The sequence below is a fragment of the Podarcis liolepis genome, assembly GCF_965112155.1.
Source record: "Podarcis liolepis genome assembly, chromosome: 1".
NCBI classification, from domain to species: Eukaryota; Metazoa; Chordata; class Lepidosauria; order Squamata; family Lacertidae; genus Podarcis; species Podarcis liolepis.
Genome location: NC_139554.1, coordinates 10,918,372 through 10,932,675, shown reverse-complemented (window position 1 = coordinate 10,932,675; position 14,304 = coordinate 10,918,372). Strand labels below are relative to the sequence as shown.

The following is a 14,304-nucleotide window of genomic DNA, read 5'->3' as shown; positions in this document are numbered from 1 at the left end:
GCCTTGGCTAGTAGCGCCGATAGTCTTCTCTTCCACAAACTGGCCTAATCTTCCCACATGCTTCCCACAGGCACCAGGAAACCCCCAAACAGCATGTAGGGGGAAGAGTGAGGATATTGTTCTGTCTGGAAAGCTGCAGTGCTTCTGCAGATGGGGTGTTCCCTATAGTGCAACATGGAATTCCATCCTGAGAGTCCTCCCTTGGTTCAAAACAAGTGGGAGCAGCTGGGATGTTTGTGCCCTGCCTTTTTGTTTTTCTTTTAAAAAAGTGGTGACTCAGCATATTTTCCAAAGCACCTTCCTGCCCTGTGATAGCAGGAGACACAAAAGCTGACGGGCAATATACTGTCGCATGCCACACCCATCTCTGACTGGTGCGAAATTCCAGGGTTTTGTGTTTCCTTTGGAATGAGGAACAGCTGTGGGGGTCTTTGTGATATATGGTTTATGTATAACCTGAGTCTATGATGGAGGGGTTCATAGCCGTAGCCTTGGATATGAGCAGAAATCAGGCATGTCTATCTCTCACAGGCTTCAGCCTGCTTCTTCCTCTGGCTTCTAGCTTACACACACACACACACACACCCTCAGCTCTGGCCTTTGTCTTTTCTAACTATCTATCAGCAAGTTGGGGGAGGAGGGCACACCCATTTGCCATCTGGCACAGAGGTCCACTCCACTTCCTTGTGGAGAGGAGTTGTGGTGGACCACGTGGCCACCCACTCTCCCGCAGGGCCAGGGGACCAAGTCCCGCGTTGCCCTGGAGATCCTGGCCACGTCATTACTCTGCCAGCCAATCCGCTGGCTGGTGGGGGTGTGGCCAGGACCATTTAAACCTCCCTCCCTCCTTTTTTTGCAGGTTTTCAAAGGCCTTGCTATGGACCTTGGTTGGTCGCCGTTGAGGGACCTGGTAGGAATTTTTCCACTTGGCAAAATTGGCATGGGGCCATTTGGTTTTCACCTACCTCGTAGCAACCGTCACAACTTTGTAAGGTTTTACGGTTAGGCATTGTTTGACCCCCCCCCTTGGGGAGGGGAGGTGTGGCCATCACCTGCCCCTCCAAGCTTAAGGGTATTCTGTTAAAGGAATCCGGGGGTGTGGATCTTGTCCGAAGCTCAGAGCGGGGCTAGGGCCATGACACAACCCTGTCGGGAACACCTGGGGGGGGGCTCGAGTTGGTTTGCATCGACGGGGCTTCCCCTTCTGGTGGTTTACCCTTACCGGACTCACTGCACAGTGGGCAGGAGTCAGATATAGTCCATTCAATGCCTAAGCCAATTATCACTCACATTCTGTAATCAATAAAGTTGTGGCCAAAATTTGCCCAATAACATTAATATCTGTGTTCTGGTGTGTTTTATTCATCAGCGAGGGGTGGTTGCGGGGTCCAGACACACAGCTACTTCGTTTGTTACCCTGGCTATTCCAATACTTTGAACCCTTCCTTAGATTTTAACATTTGCTGGATGCAGGAATTAGAAGAGTCTGGACATACAGCCTACTCCCCCCCCAAACCCCCTCATAACAATATATTAAAAGGTTGACCTTGCATGAGAAGCCCATTTTTCCAATTCTCCAAGCCCATTAATTTTATTGAGTCCTTTAAAAGGGGGGGGGGTTGATGGTATGGACTGGACACAGGGTGGGGTTTAGTTATTCTAGCTTAAACGATTATTATGGAGGACAGAGGATCAACCACCAGAGGGCTACATAAAGTAAGGAAAGACGAATAACTGTCTGATTTGGTTTCTCTCAGGTTCTCAGTTTTCCAGTCTACAGTTTTACTCATTTCCACATTAGTTTGAGATTTATTTATTTATTAGGAGTCTGCATTATAATGTATATGTATATTAAAATGTACATGTATATTTTTACCTAAAATGTACAATTTTGCAAGCATTCCTTCCCCCAGAATATAATACTCTCTCTCTTTTTTGCATTGCTTTCACCATTGATTTTTGTGTGCACTTTCCCCTAATATTAGGTACACATTTCTTTCATTGGAGAGCTGCATTGTAAAGAAATCTGAGAAGTGTGAAGGATACCTGCGTTTCAGTTGGTGTAGATTCACATCAATACGTGAACCAAACAAATTCATCCCCTACTACTAATCAGGGGCTATTAGAATTAATTACAAACTTAGTTATGTTAGTTTCGTCTATAGCAGATAGCAAGACAAATAAAGTAGGTTTTAGCAGAAGCCGAACTGCAGCAGAACCAAAACAGCGCTGATTGCGGCGAACACAGGACGGGATGCCTCCTCCTTACATCCTTAACTGCCATCTTGGGGAGCAAGGTGAGTTCTAACAAGCTAAGAAGAGCCTGATGGATCAGGCCAAGCCAGTCCACCATCCTGTTCTCACAGTGGCTGAGCAGATACCTGTGGGAAACCATTGATAGCTCACCCCTCCTCTCCCATAGGAAGTGGGGTCGTCACCCAAGTCTGTTCTGGGAAACAGGCATTGGTAATCCTTGATGCTACCCTGAATGAGACAGAGGAGGACAAAGTACAAAATATGAGGTCTGATCTGTTCAATCACAGACCACCATGATACGGGGGGGGGGGGGGAGTGCAAGTCCTCAAAAAACCGTGACCAGTACTTGTTTTCTCCTTCCCGTCTGCTTCTTTTGCTGAATGTATATTGCTTTGTTCCATTTTGTGTGTGGCTTATAATTTTTATGAATTTATTTGTTTTCATTATTGTATGTCCTGCAAAGATCACCAGTGCTGAAGCAATGATTCTTCAACATCTTCGTTGGACTGGTCATGTTGTGCGGATGCCTGATGATCGTCTTCCAAAGCAACTATTCTATTCCGAACTTAAAAATGGAAAGCATAATGCTGGTGGTCAACAAAAGAGGTTTAAAGACTCTCTCAAGGCAAATCTAAAAAAATGTAGTATAAACACCAACAATTGGGAAACACTGGTCTGCGAGCACTCCAATTGGAGAACAGCCTTTACCAAGGTGTCATGGGCTTTGAAGACACTCAAACTCAGAACGCAAGGGAGAAACATGTTAAGAGGAAGGCATGCTTGGCAAATCCACACCGTGATCAACTCCTGCCTGGAAACCTATGTCCCCACTGTGGAAGGATGTGTAGTTCCAGAATTAGCCTCCACAGTCACTTACAGACTCATTGTTAAGACCGTGTTTATGTAAGACAATCTTACTCGGCTACGAGTGATCACCAAAGAAGAAGAAGACCGCAACCTGTTGTTGTAACCTTCCCCTGGAACCTCATGACGAAGGATGGGGCAAAAAATATTATTCAAGAAATAAACAAATCATTTTGAAATATTGGTGGGATGGTTGCTCTGAAGGAGATTCTCCCGAGCCCCTTTGACAGAGTGACAAGTGAAAAACCCCTCAGGAGGAATTTAGAGCAATATAGAGGAAGAGTTTCCTTATATAAAGAGGCTTTAATTGTGAGAATATAACTGCTTCTTACCAGAACCTTACAAGATGGGGAATGTCTCTCATCTCCCCCTCATCAGCACATTGTTTCTCATCTATAAGCAGTCCTTGCAATATCAGCACTGTGGGGATCAGTTGGTTATAAGCTACAAGCAGCTCCCAGCTTTAAAAACCTGCATGATTTAGAAAAGGATTTATTATTATTTTTTGGAAGGAACACTGTGGTGCTAGACTTGCATTATCACCCTTGCAAAACCACTCATTATACAGATTTGGTTGTACTCGGTAACAGTACATATGGCTTTCCTTTCAAATGCTCCACCATCCCCATATTTGCAAAGTAGCATCATGGCATTAAATTTATATAGTTTTAAGTAATTCCACCCTCCTGTCTTAGAGCCTTTGGTTTAATATTGATTTTGGAAAGAGCAGTGATTCATTCTGTTTTAATTGATCTCACCCCCTGTAGATGTCTGCTGCTGGTTAATGCCCTTCACTGGGAAAATAGAGCAAGATGATATATATTGCCGGTAACTAGTATTCTCCAGATATATTGCATTGTAGAGCTACCAGATTCTGATGCGGGTAAACTTTAAACCCTTCCAGGCTCAGGAGTTTCCCCAAATCTGGTAGCTCTACAATACTAGTGGGTTCTGGTGCAATCTTGCATGACCTTGCCAAAATCTCATGAGATTTCACATGCTCTGCAAGATCTGGCAAGATTTTGTCGCAAGGTGGCACTAATGTCAGCACTGCTTCTCTGCCACTGGCAAAGGTGGCAGGATACTAACAGGGGCATTGCCTTGGGGTCTTCCGCTGCTTGGGGCAGCTGCTTCACCCCACCTCATGGGAGGGCTGGTCCTGCCTGAGACTATAGATGGATGAATCTGTCAGTTTTAGTTTCTCTTATCTCCTCATTTTTCCAGTATCCAGTTTAGTTGATTTGCACATCAGCAGTCTGATTTTTTTTTTTAAGTCCTTCTCAAAATTCATCAGGTTTTTAGTGCAAAATTCTACTTAAATATCTAGTTCTGTATGGAATTTTGCCTAATATTCACATAATTTTGCAAAGCAATGGCTCCTTAACATAATGTATTTTTGCGTGTTATTTTCCTGAAATATGTACATTACTCTGCTATATGCATTTTTGTACACTTGATTTTGCTGGAGAATTGCACTGGAGAGGTGCGTGAATTTCAAAGAGTGGCTGTGTTCGGGTGCATGTACTTTATCTGGAAAGCGCAAATTATGTAGCTTCACCTTTAATGTGAAATGGATCAGATTTCTCCCCTATGCCTATCCGGAAAACAAGTATCTGTCAGATTTCCTCTTCCCCAATCAAATGACCTGGGATTGTGGGGCAGTAGGTGTATGGGATTGGTGTAGGGCCTTCTCTGTAGTGGTGCCCTGGCTGTGTAAGGGCTCTTCCAGAAGGCCTGTTTACTGATCATTCAGCTTGATTTGCTTGCACAGAGCTTATGGGGAGTTTATATTAGGTCTCTTCCTTAGTGAGGCTACTGCTCATTGTCAAAGCACCTCCCTGAAGTTTTGTGAATAAAAAATTACATATTATAATAATGAACATGCAACAACCTATTAAAAACACCCAGCAGCCTAAGCAACAATAATGCCAGACCTTTTGGCACAGATGAAAATATGGACATCCTTGTGTACTTCTAACCTTCACTGCCCCCGTGCATTCTCCAACTAAAGTGTGCCCTCCTTTTGCACATTGCTGATGGCATTTCTTTGCTGGCTCTGCATGAAATGGACTAGAACAGTCACACACACACACACACACACACACACACACACACACACACACACCTGCTCTTCAAAGAAACATAAGACTGTCCAGTCTGTAGGGATGGATGAATCTGTCAATCTAGGTCTACTCTTCCAATCTTAAGTCCTGTTCTCCACATCTCCACACCAATCTGCATTTTAAAAATAATCTTCATGACTTTTAGTGTGACGTTCTCCTGATATATAATTTTTAAACGCAATTTTGCCCAGGAGGTGCATTTTTGCAAGCAATTTCCCCCAAGGTAATTCACTTTTGTAGGATACTTTCCATCAACGTGTGCATTTTTATGTGTGTTTCCCCCTAGCAAACACATTTTTATCTACATTACCATGGCTGGAGATAAAAAAGGTAAAGAGACCCCTGACCATTAGGTCCAGTCGTGGCCGACTCTGGGGTTGCGGAGCTCATCTCGCTTTATTGGCCGAGGGCACCGGTGTACAGCTTCTGGGTCATGTGGCCAGCATGACTAAGCCGCTTCTGGCGAACCAGAGCAGCACATAGAAACGCCGTTTACCTTCCCGCCGGAGCGGTACCTATTTATCTACTTGCACTTTGACGTGCTTTCGAACTGCTAGGTTGGCAGGAGCAGGGACCGAGCAACGGGAGCGCAACCTGTCAAGGGGATTCAAACCGCCGACCTTCTGATCGGCAAGTCCTAGGCTCTGTGGTTTAACCCACAGTGCCACCCGTGTCCCCATGGCTGGAGATACTGCACTGCAAAATTCAGAGAGGTGCAAATTTCAAAAGAGAGATGTGTTTCAGGTGACACATTGCTCCAGGAAGTGCAAATTAAATAAGTCCGCCTTTACATGTGATCAGAACTGCGTTTCTTTCCCATCCTTACCATTTAGTCTCATAGTGAGGATCTGGCTGGAATGAATATCTAGAATGGCCTCTGCCACTCAAGCACATCCACCGACATTTATCACATCGAGGGGCAGTTATGGGTGAGGGTGAAAGTTTGGAAGCAGCCCGCTGGTGTTACGTTCATGCATTCATGTGCAATCCCGTGCATGACTGCTCAGAAGTAAGTCCCACTGAGTTTAAGGAGACTTGAGTAAAGGTAAAGGGACCCCTGACCATTAGGTCCAGTCCTGACCGACTCTGGGGTTGCGACGCTCATCTCTCTTTATTGGCCGAGGGAGCCAATACAGCTTCTGGGTCATGTGGCCAGCATGACTAAGCCGCTTCTGGCAAACCAGAGCCGCGCAGGGAAACGCTGTCTACCTTCCCGCCAGAGCGGTACCTATTTATCTACTTGCACTTTGACGTGCTTTCGAACTGCTAGGTGGGCAGGAGCAGGGACCGAGCAACAGGAGCTCACCCGGTCGCAGGGATTCGAACCGCCGACCTTCTGATCGGCAAGCCCTAGCCTCTGTGGTTTAACCCACAGCGCCACCCGCGTCCCTAAGGAGACTTACTCCAAGGTTAATGCAGCCTGCGTGCGGAATCTAGACGCGACTGGCTCTCCTTTTACCAAATTTAACCAAACGGAAGACTTCTATTGCATTCTGTCAGGGCACAGTTGCAAACTTACTAAATAAATTTTAAAAAATCCTTCCCCAACTCCCCCTCTCTCGAGGAATAGAAGGGAGAGGTTTTTTTTTACCACCAGCACACCCTTAAATAAATAAATAAATAAATAAAATACACAGGGACCTGTCCCTGGGTTAAGGACACTTGGAAAGCGTGATTCAAATGTTTCCTTTGGTAATTAGGTCTGTGTTGTCAGATAATAGATTATCCTGGCGGTGCCTACAAGGATAGTCTAGTTTGGAACGAGCACAGGCAAGGCTGGGCACTAGAGCAGGCAGTGACTAAGAAGCTTCTGAAATTTGTCATGTCAGGGAAGGAGGAGGGGAACTTCAACTAAGCTGTTGCTTTTGCCGGGGAAAGAAAACACCGGGCGTCTGCATGTGTGCGTGTGTGCGCGCTCACTAGCTGACAAGATACCGCTCCGGAGCGGCTGGTATTTGAGCTCACGGAGGCTCAGCGGTGTGCTGCCGGAGCCGGTCTTGGATACAGCTGTTGCTCTGGTGAGGCAAAAGGAAGCAGAAAAAGCAAACTCGGAAATGCCGGCTCGGGTTTAATGCGTTCCCAGTAATTGCAGAGTCAAGAACGATCCATTCAAAAGCACTCAGGTAGGTGCTTGTATTGAGCTGTGTGAATTTTAATACATATAGAGAGGGATTGTGTATGAGTGAATGAAAGAGAGAGAGAGAGAGAGAGAGAGAGAGAATATAAAAATGATTGCTAGGTAATGGATCATGGAAAGGGGTATGGGAGAGCAATAAATGATGCTATTGTTGATTTGATTGATAATAATTCTGGAAAGAGGACAGTTAGATTTAGAAAGCTCAAAATGGCCTTTCTCATGACCATTTCAGAATTTTCAGATTTTTTAACTCTTAAAGTTGTCTAAAAAAAATTGCTAAAGTTTGTTACTTAAGTCATTTGTGGTTTGCTTCCGTGTACGTGTGTGTGTGTGTGTGTGTGTGTGTGTGTGTTTAAATGACACCTGAAGAAGAAAGACTGGGGATGGCACAAGTGTTCAAAAACTCACGTGAATACTTTAACCAAAATGATGGGGAAGCTGGATATGAATGAGAGAAAAGCCAAATAATTTATTTTTTCATATGCTTGGAGTTTCCTGTTTCACTGGAGTTTATTTGGGCAAAAATTACTCAAATCCATTATAAAGATGTGGAGCAGTGATTTTTGGCTTGAGCCCAGTCTGAGCGGTGGGGGAAATTAAATATGTAATCCTATATACAAATAACTCTGGAACACGCCTCATTGAGTTCAATGGAGATTACTTCTGAGTCGGAAGGCATAGGATCACCATTGGGATGAGTTTTTTCAGCCTTTGTGTCTATACTCCACTCTTTTTTTTAAGGACTGTTATGAAAGGGGTTAATGCAATGGCATTCCCAATTAATTAATTTCATCAATTCTTCATCCATTCTACTAATGCCTCATTAATTCCTAATTCCACCGTATGGAAGTAGCAGCAGACTGTAAACCGGTCTCTTAACTGCTGGGTAGAAAAATACCTTCCAGATCTGAGGGGAAATCACACATTGGGCACAATTTGCTCACCGTAAAATGCCCCCAAGTCCCATTGATGTCAGTAGGAAACTTAAGCTGTTGCCTAACTCACTTCCATTGAAACCAATGGGACTCCAAATCGTTTAGCTCTGGCTGGGTCTTGCCCAGTGTGTATGTTTCCTAAAACAGAGAGGCACAGACTTGAAGGTCACATCCTTGAAGCCCTCACATCCCTGCTAAGAAAGTCGAAGGGGGGGGGGCTTGTTGTGGCTACTCTGTACGTGCTCAGAAGAAGCCTCCTTTTAACTGTATCACATGGCTCCTCTGGGAGTCCTCCTTGCACTGGAAACCTGTCTCCAAGGCATAGTCTTACATGCATCCAATACGCATCTCCTGTGGCTATTTCTTGGAGTTGTAGCCCACTCTGTGCCACAGTGATGTCAGGACAGGTGACGATTCCCTCTTACGCCACGCCAGGGGCTTTGTGCAACTGCCAGCGATGCCTCGAAAGGTTGTGTCTTTGCAGCCTGAAGTGGGGCATTGAGAGGTGAGGGTTCGAATCCTGCCCTCTTAGGGCTTGGCTTCATTACCGTTTTTCATAGCCTTTCCACGAGGAGTGGGTCAGATCTCAGAGGTAAAGCCCATGCGCTGTCTGCTGCAGATCTCTGGTTCAATCCCACACATCTCTACCCAAGTCCCTGGGAAGCCATATCCAACCAAAGGTTGCAGCAACATACCGAGTTAGCACAACCAATGGTTTGGCGCAGACAAAGGTGGCTTCATGTGCACTGTGTCCTTGAACCTCACAATTTCTCGCTTGTGTAAAGCAGGTAGAGGGATTGATCCAGGTAAAGCCCCCCTCCCTCACAAAATGCACACCATCTGTACTCATTTTTTCCTCCCTGACAAATCGTTCCTCAGACGATTACTCAGTCCACTTCTTTGGAGAAGCCCAGTGTGGCAAAAGGTCGAGAAGATGGAGCGTTATGCAATTTCTATGCGACGCAGAGATGTAGAGATTGTAGGATTAAACCTCAAGGTAGCGTTTTGGGCTGACTGGTCACATCAGTTAAAAGGGTCCGTGGTTCCGGATCCATGCAGCGCAGCCTATGTTTATTATATAATTTTGCAGCCGTCTCTTTTATTTTTAATACTCTGCTGAATCACAATGTGTGTGCATTCACATTTTTGGAATGCCAATGATAAAAATGGCAAATAGTTGGGCAGAGATCCAGTCCCTGGAAAAAAAGAAGAAGTTTGGACGAGCCCGAGAAATTGTGTCTCCTTGGAATATGCAGAAATGCGGGGATCCTATTCTGGTTTGCAAGACAACCTGAGCAATGATATGCAGCCACCTAATGGCAAACCAGCTTGTTGGGACCCCTTCCTGCTTGCAGCCTTCTCGATTCAAGGAGGACAAAGCAAAAACCAGACAAGCTAGCAGCGCAGGGAGAGCAGAAACCTAGGTGGGCTTTCACAGCATGCATCTATGCATTATTTGTTTATTTATTCGAAACATTTCCATGCCGCCCCGAAAGTCAAAATTCCTGGGGCGTTTTGCCATGACAATACAAATAGCAAGATAAAAACAAGGAAAAGCAAGTGCCAAAATAAGGAGGAAGAGCCGTAGCTAAGTGGGAAGCGCCTGCCTTGGATGCAAAAGGCTCCTGTTTCTATCCCATCTCTACTCACAGCTGCCTGAGTCATTGGAGAGCTGCTGCCTGTCCGTGTTGACAGTACTGGGCTGGATGGACCAATGGTGTGGCTCAGTACGGGGCTGCTTCCTATAATCTTAATAAATCACCTCTGGTGGGAAATGGCTTAAAGAGGTTTTTTTTTAAAATAATATTTTGAAAATGAATTTATCTCCAGTGCCTTTTGGAAGGATCAGATTTCAGACACCACAGGGTCTTCTTTTATCCCAACAAGACAGTATAATTCTTTTATCCTCCAGAGGCTGCTGTTTTATCCACATGTACCTTTAATGTTTTTAAATGTACCACATGTTTTTAATGTTCTGTTGAAAGCCACCCAGAGTGGCTAGGGAAACCCAGCCAAATGGGCGGGGTAGAAATACTAATACTAATACTAATACTAATAATACTAACTAATACTATCTGGGAGGGAGTTAAGCTCCGTGACAAACACGGACTTATTCCTGAGTAGGCACACGAACACAAATGCACAGTTAAGGATTGCAATTAATATGTTTTTGAGACCTCGTGTCAATATTTTGCTCTTTCTTTTTTCAAAAAAAGGAGAGAGATGCTAGACTTGGCTCTAGATGCAGTAGACTATGGACTAAAGGTAAAGGTACCCCTGCCCTTACGGGCCACTCGTGACCGACTCTAGGGTTGTGCGCTCATCTCACTCAAGAGGCCGGGAGCCGGCGCCGTCCGAAGACACTTCCGGGTCACGTGGCCAGCATGACGAAGCTGCACTGGTGAGCCAGCACCAGTGCCGCACACGGAAACGCCGTTTACCTTCCCGCCAGAGCAGTACCTATTTATCTACTTGCACTTAGGGGTGCTTTCGAACTGCTAGGTGGGCAGGAGCTGGGACCGAATGACGGGAGCTCACCCCGCTGCGGGGATTCGAACCGCCGACCATACGATCAGCAAGTCCTAGGCACTGAGGTTTTACCCATAACTCCACCTGCGTCCCGTAGACTATGGACTGGCACATGCTAAAATCCGCCAGCCTCTTCAAAGTAGATTACAATGACTCTTACCTCTCATTAGTTCTTGGCCATCAGTTAAACACACAAACGCACACACCACCAGCAACAAAAACACACAAACAAACAAACAAACAAACAAACAAACAAACAAACCCTGCTATACATTTTGAACTGATTTGAATTTCAAATTTGAGCTTAACACTTGAAACAGGAATTGAGGGGATGCTCATCAAATTTGCAGATGGCACCAAACGGGGAGGGGCAGCTAATGCTGCAGAAGACAGAATCAGAATTCAGTATGACCTTAACGGATTGGAGAACTGGGCGCAAGCTAACAAAACGAATTTCAATAGGGACAAATGTAAGGTTATGCACTTAGGCAGGAAGAACCAGGTGCACAAATATAGGATGGGGGGCACCTGGCTTACCAGCAGTACATGTGAAAAGGATCTAGGGGTCTTGGTGGACCACAAGCTTAACATGAGTCAACCATATGATGCAGCAGCAAAACAAGCTAACGCTGTTCCAGGCTGCATTAACATAAGTCTAGTGTTTGATCAAGAGAGGTAATAGTACTGCTCTATTCTGCCTTGGTCAGAACACACCTGAAATACTGCTTCTAGTTCTGGGTGCTGCCATTTAAGAAAGATGTTGACAAGCTGGAAGGTGTGCAGAGGAGGGCGACCAAGATGATCAAGGGTCTGGAAAAAGCCTTATGAGGAACGGTTGTGGGAATTGGGTATGTTTAGCCTGGAAAAGAGGAGACTGAGAGGAGATATGGTAGCCATCGTTAAATATCTAAACGGCTGTCACACGGAAGGTGACAGCCTGCTTTTCTCCTGCTCTGGCAGGTAGGACCCGAATTAGTGCATTTAAGTTACAAGAAAAGAGATTCCGACTAAACATCAGGAATAACTTTCTGACAGTAAGAGTTGTTAGGCAGTGGAACAGACTCCCATGAGAGGTGGTGGACTCTCCTTCCTTGGAGGTTTTTAAGCAGAGATTGGATGGCCATCTGCCATGGATGCTTTAGCTGAGATCCCTGCATTGCAGGGGGTTGGACTAGATGACCCCTGGTGTCTCTTCCAGCTCTAAGATTCTATGAAGGCAAAATTATGCACAATGCTTCAAAGATTTGTGTCCCATCAATGCTGGAATGGAGTGGGGTGGGTATTTGAGGCAGCGTTGGGTTTGAATGAAGCTCCACATCCCTGCCCAGTCACAAATCTCCCACTATGGCCTTGGGCAAGTCTGAACTTACTAGGGCTCTTGCCAGGGTTCTGCTTTGCTGCTTTAAGCCAAGCAGGGAGCTATTGCGTTGCCAGCGGCGTGCAGTGAATTTTTTTCGCAGGGGAATAGTTAAGGCCAGAGGTGCCAGCATGCAAGGGCAATTGGAGGGGGGAGTGATGTGTGCGTGACATCACACATGTTAAAGATTTTCTTGTTTTACAGAAGTATGTGTAATGTCTCTCATATTTTTCCCATGTAACATTTTTACAAATCCGTTTCATTTGTTGAGACATTAGGGGGAGAAAAAAAGGGGTGGGGGGGAAGATGGGTGGGGGTGGGGTCGGGTGGCGATGTTTCTATTATGCTTAATGTATGTAGGGTTTGGTGTCAGCGCTGCTTGTGTTGTTCACTTGTGTTCCTTTGGTGGTGAGAGAGGTTGATGTTGGCCTAGGGTGTGGCTGTTCATTTGTGGTTGGCTGTGGTGATCTTTGTTTTCGTGTGTGAGTGGGGTGGGTGGGTGTTTTGGATCAGGTTAGCCATATTGATTTGTATGCTGTTGGTGGATTATTGTCATTGTCTTGTTGGGCTGTGTATGTGATAAAGGGGAGCCATACCGGGGTAAAGGCATCTTCTTCTGCTTGTCCCCATGTCAGTTTCAGTTTATTGGTTAATTTTTCTAGTAGGGCTGTTTCCCATACTATTTGGTACCACTGGTCCATGCTTACTCCTGACAGGTCTCTCCAGTGTCTGATTATGGTGTTTCTGGCTGCTGAAAGTAGGTGGGTTATGAGTTCTTTGTGGTGTAAATGGGCATTGTTGTTTTGGGAAGATGTTTAGTAGGGCCAATTCTGGGGTGTCTAATACTTGCTTATTTTACATATTTCTCATGTGGCTGTTGTCCAGAATAGTTGGATTTTGGGGCACTTCCACCACATGTGGAGGTATGCCCCTGTGGAGGTGCACCCTCTCCAGCATTTTGGTGAGGTTCCTGGGTGTATTATCACTAGTTTTCTTGGTGTTAGGTACCACCAGTAGGTGAGTTTCAGAGAGAGTTCTTTTCTTTTCGTTGATATGGATTTAAAGGGGGGTTTAGACCACATTCTGGTCCATTGAGTGGGGTTAATCTCATAGTCATTCTCCCATTGTTTTTTGATTGCGTCTAGGGGGTTTGTGGGATTTTGGAGTAGTATTTTGTATATTGCGGATACCATCCCTTTACCGTTTCCCTTTGTTGTTAGGAGGAGGTTTTCGAAGTTGCCAGGTGCCTAGTTGCTGCTGATTTTACTGTTGGGTTGTTTAAGAGGGCAGAAGCTTCCTGAGCTTTGGGATGGATGCACCAGGCCTCTGACAGGATGCTGCGTCATACAGTCACGGAGTGAATGGGATCTCATGAGATTTCTGAACCTGGCAGGATTTGCATTTACCTCGGGTGGTACCTTGGGTTACAGATGCTTCAGGTTACAGACTCCGCTAACCCAGAAATAGTACCTCAGGTTAAGAACTTTGCTTCAGGATGAGAACAGATATTGCAAGTTGGCAGCGGGAGGCCCCATTAGCTAAAGTGGTACCTCAGGTTAAGAACAGTTTCAGGTTAAAAACAGACCTCCGGAACGAATTAAGTTCTTAACCTGAGGTACCACTGTATCTCTTTTGGACAGAAATGCCAAGTCGTCTTTTTCTCTACCAAGTTTCCCCCCCATTTGGGTTCCTGTTAAGATTTTGAACACTTGGCCATCTATTTCCGATAAATTTTGTTTTTTTATTAAAAGACCTTAGTGCTCAGCACTCAGCATGTAAATAGCATTCTAGACCAGGGTTTCCCCAAACAATAATTTTAAAAATGCAATATTACAAGCAGTTACAAACAGGCTTCTCAGTTGTGGCTCTGTTCCTGTTTGCATGGCAGCACAGAGTTCGCTGTTGGAGGGAGTGATATCAGGACACAGCTGCCCCACGGAGCTCGCCAAAGTATTGATTCTTACTGTGTTCCTGAAACTGACTCTCTGTTCTCAGAGAGCCTAATCCCAAAGCTTTCTGCTGTTCACTCCTGACTCTCTCCCCTCCAGATCTAGGGGTTTTAGTGAACCATAAGCTTAACATGAGTCAACCGTGTGATGCAGC

The 14,304-nt window shown here is 45.3% G+C and overlaps 1 protein-coding gene and 1 long non-coding RNA gene across 2 annotated transcripts in view; both read left to right on the top strand.

The window, feature by feature from the left end:
• LOC310685961 overlaps nucleotides 1-14,304 on the top strand; it is a 209,270-nt gene that overhangs the window by 64,419 nt on the left and 130,547 nt on the right. The gene's annotated exons all lie outside the window — the stretch shown is intronic.
• Nucleotides 7,005-14,304, top strand: part of ESR2 (estrogen receptor 2) — a 66,540-nt gene continuing 59,240 nt past the window's right edge. Inside the window, exon 1 of the mRNA XM_083518736.1 lies at nucleotides 7,005-7,366. The gene's annotated coding sequence lies outside the window, so the exon portion shown is untranslated. The remainder of the gene's footprint in view (nucleotides 7,367-14,304) is intronic.